Source organism: Portunus trituberculatus, chromosome 19 (assembly GCF_017591435.1).
Source record: "Portunus trituberculatus isolate SZX2019 chromosome 19, ASM1759143v1, whole genome shotgun sequence".
NCBI classification, from domain to species: domain Eukaryota; kingdom Metazoa; phylum Arthropoda; class Malacostraca; order Decapoda; family Portunidae; genus Portunus; species Portunus trituberculatus.
The window spans coordinates 12,578,438-12,588,437 of record NC_059273.1 but is presented as its reverse complement, the minus strand read 5'-3'; the positions used below and the strand labels follow the sequence as shown (position 1 = coordinate 12,588,437).

At 43.8% G+C, this 10,000-nt stretch overlaps 1 protein-coding gene across 5 annotated transcripts in view; it reads right to left on the bottom strand.

Moving 5' to 3' along the window:
- The window catches only part of LOC123506372 (plexin-B-like), a 409,390-nt gene extending 400,976 nt beyond the window's left edge, over positions 1–8,414 (bottom strand). For 4 of the 5 annotated variants that reach the window (XM_045258439.1, XM_045258441.1, XM_045258442.1 and 1 more), the window contains exon 1: positions 8,035–8,414. The gene's annotated coding sequence lies outside the window, so the exon portion shown is untranslated. The remainder of the gene's footprint in view (positions 1–8,034) is intronic. The other variant, XM_045258443.1, reaches the window with a different exon arrangement.
- Between the last annotated feature and the right edge of the window lie 1,586 nt (positions 8,415–10,000).

Sequence of the window (10,000 nt, the reverse complement as noted above, 5' to 3'; positions counted from 1 at the left end):
ATTTGGTCGCAGTCACACACCAAATGAATTTAGATCTTTGCCTTTTACTTCAGGAGCGCCAAGAGGAGGAGAAGGAGGAGGAGGAGGAGGAGGAGGAAGAGTAAGAAGAGGAAGAGGAAGAGGAAAAGGAAGAGGAAGAGGAGGAGGAGGAGGAGGAGGAGGAGGAGGAAAGAACACGGAGATAGAAACGCAGAGAAAGAGGGAGGAAGGATAGAAGTGATAACAGCATAATCAAATAAAGGAAGCTGCAAGAAGCCATCAGGCCGACACGTGGCAGTTGTTGAACAAACCCTACATCCCTTTCCCCATCTATCTCCACACCCACCTATCATCACCGTCTATATTCGTCTACTCTCCTTTGAATCTCCTCACAGACTTAACACTAATAACTCTGAGTCTATTCGGGTCATCTAGCACTATTTCACGAAAGAATATGAAGGCAAACTCGAAAAATAGGGATGCAACCAAGATATTTTCTAGATATCATGTTTATATGTATGACTATAATTTTACATGTGATCTATGCACCTTGTCGATCAATCTGACCCTCCTGCAACTTTATCGAAACCTCCAAATAAGAAACAAAGATAATTTTCTTCATATGTTTCATATCTTGCCAGCCTTCAATATAAGTTTACTGCTGACCAGGACCTTAATTCTGACCTGCAGTTTGCGGGATGGGTCAGGTGAGGCAGGTCAAGTGAGTGGAGGCTCTAGGCTTAATTTTTGAGAGTTTAACTAAACAAAGCCACAGCCATCATCAGGTAGGTGACATACGTTGTTACTAAATAGAAGTAGTATATGTTTAAGACCAGTATTTTAAAACGCTTTGTTCTCTCACCATCACTGCTTTCCAAAGGCTCCAGTTCAAGACGGTCGTGTTTTTTTAAGATCATTTTTATTATCCTGGTGATAGACTGGCAAGAATTTTAGTTTATTAAATGGAGAAACTGTCTTGAAAACCCGGCTAGTTGTCTCTGAGGCCTAGAAAAAAAATGTAGTGAGAAGGGAATGTGTTTCTAAATACCGGCGTAACTGCTATCGACTGTACACAAACGAACAAACACGATATGGAAGGCTTTGCTCTCAGCATGACTATTTTTAGATGTTATCTACATGATTAGCCGTGTTCTGAAGAGGGTTTATCCTGTTAATAATGTAAAAAAAAAAGGTTACTATTTTTTCTCTGCAAACATAAAAACACCCTTAAAATTCCAACTTCAACTAGATCCCCTTAAAAGTAGTTGAGGTGGTGCGTAGAAGTGATTCAGAATATGATCTTTAGTTAAGGCTCGTGATGCGCAGGACGTCTAGAGGATCAGACAAATAGTGGACGTGACTCAGACGTATATTCATTGCCACCGTGATGTGTAGCCAGTGACTTCCATTAACATGTGATTCAATGACCTCGCCTAACATGACCTTGAGTGAAATGTTATTAGTGTGGTGGCGGTGACATGTCCTCCTTCACGTGGTCATATTATCAAGTGACAAGGTAAGTGGCTGTGTTGGTGAGGTGGCGGTGACATGTAATCTTTCTCGTGGGCATGTCATTTCAGGTTCTTGCGGTGATGAAAAGCGATGATTTGAAGTGGTTATTCGTGTTGCTAGTGTGTAATAACTTTGTCTGGGGATTCATAGGGTTAAATAATTGACAAATGTTCTGAAATATTTATGACCTTAAGGTATTCTAATGTAACGTATAGTATTAGACTTCGCTACATGCATTGCCTACATCATTCCTTCATTATTGCACTGCATCAGCCTAACTTATGGACCATCAACTGTATCCTCTCGTATTATCCTTCCATCATCAACTCTATTCCCCTTCTGTCATATTTTACCTTTCCATCAAGTATCCTACTATTTTTCCTTCTCCCTCACCATCATCTTCCATAACCTTAATAAGCTTCCCTATCAAACAATCTTTTTCTCTCTACCTCCCCCCTTCCTTCAACCTTACTGCCTTTTACTCATTACCCTGCCTCCCCTACTTCCCTATGCTGCCTCAACCCTGCATCACTCCCATCGTCTTAAAATCAGAGTCTCCCTCTTTATCTATATCATCCTTTCTTCTTCCATTCGATACCTTAACGCTTCCTACGTCCTATCATCTACCTCAGCCTCCCTTCTTTCTTTCGCTACTTTAACTTTCCTCCCTTCAACTCGCAACCTACCTCCTCTTTACCTATCTCCTCCTCGCCTTCTGCCTCAGCCTTGCACTCCCGCACCACACATTACACCTCACTACAACGCTCCAGCCGCGACATTAAGGACAAGTTCCTCCAGGAGAACGTACAGGCGTTAAATTATCTTTAAGAAGCAACACAAGGGGCCAGGAGAGGGGCGCCGCGGAACATCACCTACGAAACTAACGGAGGCCATGCTACCTAGTTCCGTAGCGCCTCGTCCCTCTCAGTTTTCCTGCAGGTGGTTCCTCACGCCCCAAATTACAAGGACGACACATTACAAACGACACAATCCCAGCTGACACTCTCTGCGGGGGCGTGTGGGCGGGGCAACAAGGGTTATGAGGCGATGGCTGGGGGCGGTGCTGGGTGTAGGGAGTGTCGGGGTCTGGGGGCGGCGGTGGGCGTGTTATTACATTGATATAACACCCAGCAGTCACGCCCCTCTTGATTAAACTCCCAAGAAATCTCATTCTTGTTGGCCAGAAGGGAAGTCATGTCGATTATGGCCCCCTCGGCGGCTCGGCCATTTTTACGGAGGAGGAGGAGGAGGAGGAGGAGGAGGAGGAGGAGGAGGAGGAGGAGGAGGAGGAGGAGGAGGCAACATCGGCGGCGAAGGGGTGGCAGTAGAGCAGGTCGGGAAAGTGATAATCACGCACCTGGGAGAACCCATAGCAGGTGTGAGTTTGTTGTCTTCATTTACTTTGTGGGTCCTGAGTGTCTTTACTACCGCGGTGGTGAGCGAGGCGCGGCGGAGGGCGAGAAGGCGGGAAGACAACCGCATAGGGAGGCGAGACAGGGCGACTAAAGGGGAAATGGAAGACTACGGAAGAACGACAAAGACCAAGCATGTGTTATTGAAATGCAATGCCAAGATGAGTCCGCGATCACTCTCCTACCAACGGAAAACAGCGATAGTCTCTTAAAGAATATTTATATCCACTATGTGAAGAAAATGACGTCAACGTAAGCATTTGAACGACACAACACGGCACTGTTTCAAGATATCAGTGAAATGAGGCAATGCATCCTACTCACAAGAACTACAAAGCGTAGACCTGGTGCCTTTCTGCGACTTCCCATGTTTACTTATCACGCACGGACACACACACACACACACACACACACACACAGTACTATGACTTAAATACGAGGAAGAGATAAAAAATAATAAGAACAACATGAATAATAATAACAACAACAACAACAAGGTAGGAACAATAAGGTCTAGATTTTTACATTAACTCCTTAAGTACCATGACCCGTTTCCATATTCAGTCTGGTTACTATTTGGTGATTTTATACAGTTTCAGAAACTTATATGGGGAATTAAGAGTAGTAAAGACTGTGGTCTTTGATCTTCTTACCTCCATATATCCTAGCTAATGTCAACAAAATGGTACACAAATCTTCAGGTAAAAATGTGTCCCAGTACTGAAGGGGTGAATGTTTCCATAGTTGAAATAGTGAAGACTTTGGCCATTTATCTTCTTACCTCCATAGACACTTGATAATTCAATAAAATGGTCTAATCGTACGCAAATCTTCAGGTAAAAAATGTGTCCCAGTACTGAAGGGGTTATGACGCCTGCATTTGTACCTTGAAGTGAAATAAAATCACTATTGTCATTGTTATTGTTTATATCTACACAGGTAAGTGCTTCCATCCACATCCATTTGTACCTACTACATCCACAAATCCTTACAAAGGAGAGAAGGGTAGCTATGCAACTCATCCACAACCACACCGAAACCTACCCATCCATCAACACTCACACCCACCGATCCACCCATCCACCCACTCCCAGCAGTACCCACTCACCATAATCAAGTAAAGCCAATTTTTTGTGCCAGCTAATGATGAATTGTGACGAGCTCTGAACTCTGACACATTATGAAAAAGAGGTAACAATTAAATCACGGCACGCTGTATATTCTATTCAATTAATACAATTATCCCTTGGCTCAGCGGCCCCAGAACTGTGTCAGCTGGGGTGTTACCTGTGCTGGCTCTATTATTAATGAACACCTGAGGGAAAAAAGGAACGATATCCTCTCCATCTGTTAAATATTGCAAGTACTGAAACGAAAATGAAAGAAAAATATTGCTCGGGTAATAAGGTACGGTAGAAATTTGTCCTGAATGAAGAAAATGAGGGAAATCTGTCCTGAATATGTGGAAGGATTGAAAGGATCCTAGCCATCTATTGAACATAGAAGATATTGAAAGGAAGGTTAAAAATGGTGATGTGATAATGAAGCAAGGAGAAAACTTACTCTGAATAAGTAAATTAATAAGGAAATAAAATAATGCCATCCTTCTATCAAATATCACAGGTATTGAAAGGCCAGAGATAAAAAGTGATCTCGTAACAAAGAAGGAAAATCTATCGTGAATATCACTGATTAATGTCCATAATGAAAAACAGAATAAATAAGCATCTAAAAGCAATCTCTCTCTCTCTCTCTCTCTCTCTCTCTCTCTCTCTCTCTCTCTCTCTCTCTCCCGTAATTACTGCATGTATTGAAAGGAAAATTAGGAGGTTTATCTCGTAAAGTTCGAAAAAATATCATTACGTTCTCGAATTATTAGTATAGAACCTCTGAAAAAGATTAATATGTACAGCCTTCTCAACTACATATTACACAGGATATTTGAAACATTATATGTCAAAAAACGAGAAAGGGATGCATGTTCTTGATCTATCATTCTAAATCACAAGGAAAAAATGAAAATAAGAAAGGAAAAAAAATATCAGGACATATGAACCTATACATAACTCTCTCTCTCTCTCTCTCTCTCTCTCTCTCTCCACCAAGAAATGTAAATGATTAAAAAAAATTACGTGAAAAAGCAAACCACGTCAATGTAAAAATCTATTACAATAAAAGGACCTCGACAGAATCGCTTGCTCCTGTTCTGTTCAATATTTCATGGAGGAAAATGAGGAAACTTATCTGACAACAAACCAGGATAATGTCCGGACTCTAATATTAATAAATCTTCTCATAGTAACCCGCTGCTGCATTTACTCTATCAAAATTACAGATAATTGATATAGGGTCTCTTTTTAACTCTTCTCAAAGCTAAACTAAAGTACGTACAATAATCTACTATTAGTAATTAATATCTAGGGAATCAATACAACTCTCTCTCTCTCTCTCTCTCTCTCTCTCTCTCTCTCTCTAAATTTTTCAGGAACACCAAACATTCTAAATTCTACATATTTTTTTTTTATTATAACTATGAATTCTAACTCATAATCAGTTTTTTTTACATAAGTTGCGTATATAATCGTATGCCTAACGCCGATATAACATTAACCCTTTCAGTACCATGACGCGTTTCCATATTCATTCTGCTTAATATTTGGTGATTTTATACAACTTCAGAAACTTATTTGAAGATTGAAATAGTGAAGACTGTGGCCATTCACCTTCAGACCTCCATAGAGACTTCCTAATGTGAAGTGGTCCAATCGTACATAAATATCAAGGTAAAAATGTGTCCCAGTATTGAAGTGGTTAATATATTTATTCTAATATTTTAAAGTTATTGCAGTCGTTATACTTATTATTATTATCATGACAATCATTGTCGTTATTATGTCTATCATTATCATCATTACCATACTAGCCAATATATCATTATAGCACATAATACTGAACCTTCGTGACAGTGAAAAAGGGAGGTAGTGAATTATTCTCCCCCTGAACAAATCAAAAGTCTAATTCCTTCAGTGCATCACACGTATCTGGGCAGAACCTCACCAAATGATGCGTGATGGTGTGTGGGGGTGAAGAAGCAATAGTCTCACTGCGGCTCAGACTTCATTTAGTGGCAAGTGTGTGATGATAAGGGAGAGTAAGTGTAAATAGGAACAAAGTTGTGCTTGCGTCTTGTGTACATGTGTATGTATTTATAGAGTGATTAAACGTGTGTGTGTGTGTGTGTGTGTGTGTGTGTGTGTGTGTGTGTGTGTGTGTGTTTGATAAGTGAAGATTGTGAAGGAGAAGAGATATTTTGTTTGGAAAAATACTCGATAACATGCTGAAGTACACAAATAAAATGAACCAAAGAAATGCAGCACCAAACTCCGATGATATTAATTTCATAAGCATCTGATAATGATAATGATAATGCTAGCAATAATAATAATAAATAATAAATAATAATAATAATAATAATAATAATAACAACAACAATAACATTTAACTTACACGAAATATTTTTACGGCACGGGACGAATAGAGAGAAGGAATGACGATGGGATGGAGGCAGGAAGGGAAGGACAAATTGTGTTAAGTCAAGATCGACCGGTCGGCAGGCACCCTCACCGCCCATCACGCCCCACCAGCCTCCTGCAGCTAGCTCGTAATTCAATTAAAAGTGTTTATTTCACACCGACACTTTCCTCCCACCTCCTTTCCAGGCTCCAGGGGGATTTTGTTTTGATTCACGCCTTCTCCCCCTCCTCCTCCCCATCCACCAGTGTGGCTTCCCGACCTGCCTGCGCGTGTCGTCCTCGCCGCCGCCGTGCCGTCACCACCGCCACCACCACCACCGTGACGCCTGTTTCCGTGAGCAACACAGGCGATACAAGATCCGCTTCCTCAACTCTATTTATTTCAGGATACTGATATCTCCTTTATCATGCAGCCTATACACACACACACACACACACACACACACACACACACACACACACACACACACACACACACATTTTTTATCTGTTTTACGAAAAGCTTGTAAACCACGTATTCCATCCAGCTCTTAAACAGATTCTCTCTCTCTCTCTCTCTCTCTTGCGAGGGGCACCCCAGAGGCCGAGCAATCAATATGTGAACGTCTAACTGACTTCAAAGAGCGATCCCCAACCCCCCTTCGCCTCCTTGTGAAGTCTAGTGAAGTCCACACAAGCTTAAGCGGGCCTTGCTACCCTCCCCCACCGTCTCCGACCACCCGAGCCGTGCGTAAACTTGTTAGGCAGTGCAGGAGGGCTTCGACTCCTCGGCTGTTTTACGCGACCAAGTTTGCACGTCCCGATAAACAGACCCGAGACAGGGGCGGCAGTGCTATGTGTTTCCTCTCGCGGCGCGCACCTCACTCCTGCCGGGGGCTGCTCAGGCCACACACTCCGCTCTGCTCGCACACACCAGGCGTCACCTCTTCTCTTCCCGACCTCCCAACTGATGATCTTTCATTCAATTGTATAAATAATGTATCGCAATGCATTATTCAACACTTCATTCTCATCGCAGCCTGCTACATCAGGCCGTCATGGAGTCACGTGACCGTCTCAGTCTGAAATCCTTTCGAAATGTAATGGTGCTGACTAAAACTGCTGCCTGGGTGAGCCTGTCTCCGCATGTTAGGCTACTGCCAGACCCCTGACCCCCTGGATGGGCTAGTGAGGTCGGGCTGGGTCGGATCGGGTCAGGTCAGGCCAGGTCATGTCAGGTCGGGGCGAGGATGATGACAAGGACTTTGTTGTCACGTCGCGGGCAGATCGTCGGAGTCACCGGGCCGTGACGAGCGCCTGCCTCTCCCGCTGCCTTTCCTCCGCCAAAAGTGCATTGGGGAAAACTTTTTTCGTTGAATTTCACAAACTAAGTGGCATTAATTATGAAATCAGAAGACAACGTGCGCACATTTCCCGACAAAGCAAATCCGTGGAGGCAGCGGCGCGGCAAAGCAGCAAAAATAAGACAAAACTTTACCACAACTTTTATGTGCAAAGTTGAATTCGCCGTCCGGGCATTCCATCATTTTTCAGGCCAGAAAAGAAATAATTTCCTTCGCGATAAATAAAGTTTGTCACAACATGAACAATTAGCTTACCTCAAGAGTTCCTCCATGGCGAGGCAAGCGAGGCGGGAGGCCACAAGGCAGCACCGCACCTCTCCTCTCCGGGCGGACGTTCCCAAACTTGAGGCCGCCACGCAGTCCAACCCCCAAAAAAAGTATAAAAAAGAAAAAAAAAATCCCTAACTATACGAGTAAATACTGCTTCGCTTTAATCACTGGTCTCGAGCAACGCGTCAACAATCAACATAAACTTCCTGATATCTTTTCTGCACTTGTATTCATGTGGGTATAACAAATAATTATAATTTTCTCGAGGGGTGCTAAAAAGTTACCAGAGCACAGCGCGCGGACGCCACAACAAGACCGGCGCACGTCCTCCCTCCACGCAAGCCAAACGCACACTGACTCCGGCTGGCTCGAGGATGTGCCGCCACTCAGCGAGCGTTGGAAAAAGTTTGTTGTCAGAGCGACCTTTAAATTTCATACTTTGTCTTTCACCGCTTACCGTGACACAGGACTCTAACAACTCAGGTGAAGCAGGACGCCGCTCACGATTACCTATCTTACAGGTGGAATAGGCGAGGAAAGGTTAGAGCGAGGGAGGGGGAAGCGAGCATGAGTAGCTGGCAACCCTCAAGTATAATGGAGGCGGGCCTGGTCCCTGGTCCATCCTGTCTGAATGCCATTGACTGCCTGTTATTACACCGACAGCGATATACTTGAACCTCTCTCCGTTTCTGATCCTTTTTGCATACATGAATCCACAGGTAAGGGCCCCGCGCTGCTGCTGCCAACACTTGTCCTCCATTCCTATCCTGCATCTAAACCTTCACCCGGGGATCTTTTTATCATTAATATTTACCTAAGAGGAGCACTGGTCACGGAAAATATTAAAAACAGTTCATTGATATGCCAGTCCCTAAACAAAATGACTAAAGGATTATCCAGAGTTAAAGGAGAAGTGTCTTCAAAGTTCCCTCTTGGAAGTGTGAAGGAAGAGTTGTCTTTAGAGGGCAGGCTGTGACTCCTTGCTGAGAAACACAAACGGTGCGGGGGATGGGGGGGGGAAGGCGCTTGGGGAGGTCACATATGGGTCAAAACCAAGGTAGCATTACCCACGTGGTACAGTGATGGTGAGGCCTTCCTGGGAGTAACTATTAAATCGACAGGTGTCCTCTGCCTCTCCTCATCAAATCAAGGTACTCCGTTATGTGCTTCAAATACATGTGTAGGAGTAAACAAAGTGTGTATGAATTGTCAACACGTTACTCTTCTTTATACTGTCGTTACGTATATGATATGTATGTGTGTATACGTTCCCGATAGCCAGCGTGACGCCCAGCCTTGCACCGGGCGTGATATGTGTTTGAAAATTATATAAAACAACTCGGGTATTACATAACCCTCAATGATTGTGAAATACGCGTTTTGTCTCAGTAAAATATTTTCCGATGCATTTCCTCAGTCACATTTCACTTTACGGCCTCTGTATTGTTTTGTAGTGTGTGTGTGTGTGTGTGTGTGTGTGTGTGTGTGTGTGTGTGTGTGTGTGATCACGTGCTAGACTCATGATCGCTACCTATTTAACACCCTGGGGAGAGACTAGAGTTTACATCCGATTTATGGATCACTCTGCGCCTTCCCTCACACCACACACGTCCTCTCGCTCAGGGCGCCAGTAACTCCTCGCTATCAGTAGCAATCTTAGCAACCAGGCGGCACGGACCTCACCCGGCCTACCCACTGACAGGCTCCAACTTGTCCGCGTGTGTGTGTGTGTGTGTGTGTGCCGAAGCGATAAATATTCACTAAAATACACAAATCTCGTACTTAACTGGTCTCCGTACATCACCGTAGCCATGTGACCACCGTGCACCACCACCACACCACCACCATCACCTCCGCCACCGCCGCCACAGGCATTCCTCCCTAACACAACATCACCACCACCACCACCACAACCTAACCTCTGCACTCACTCGACACCGACGCCACAAGT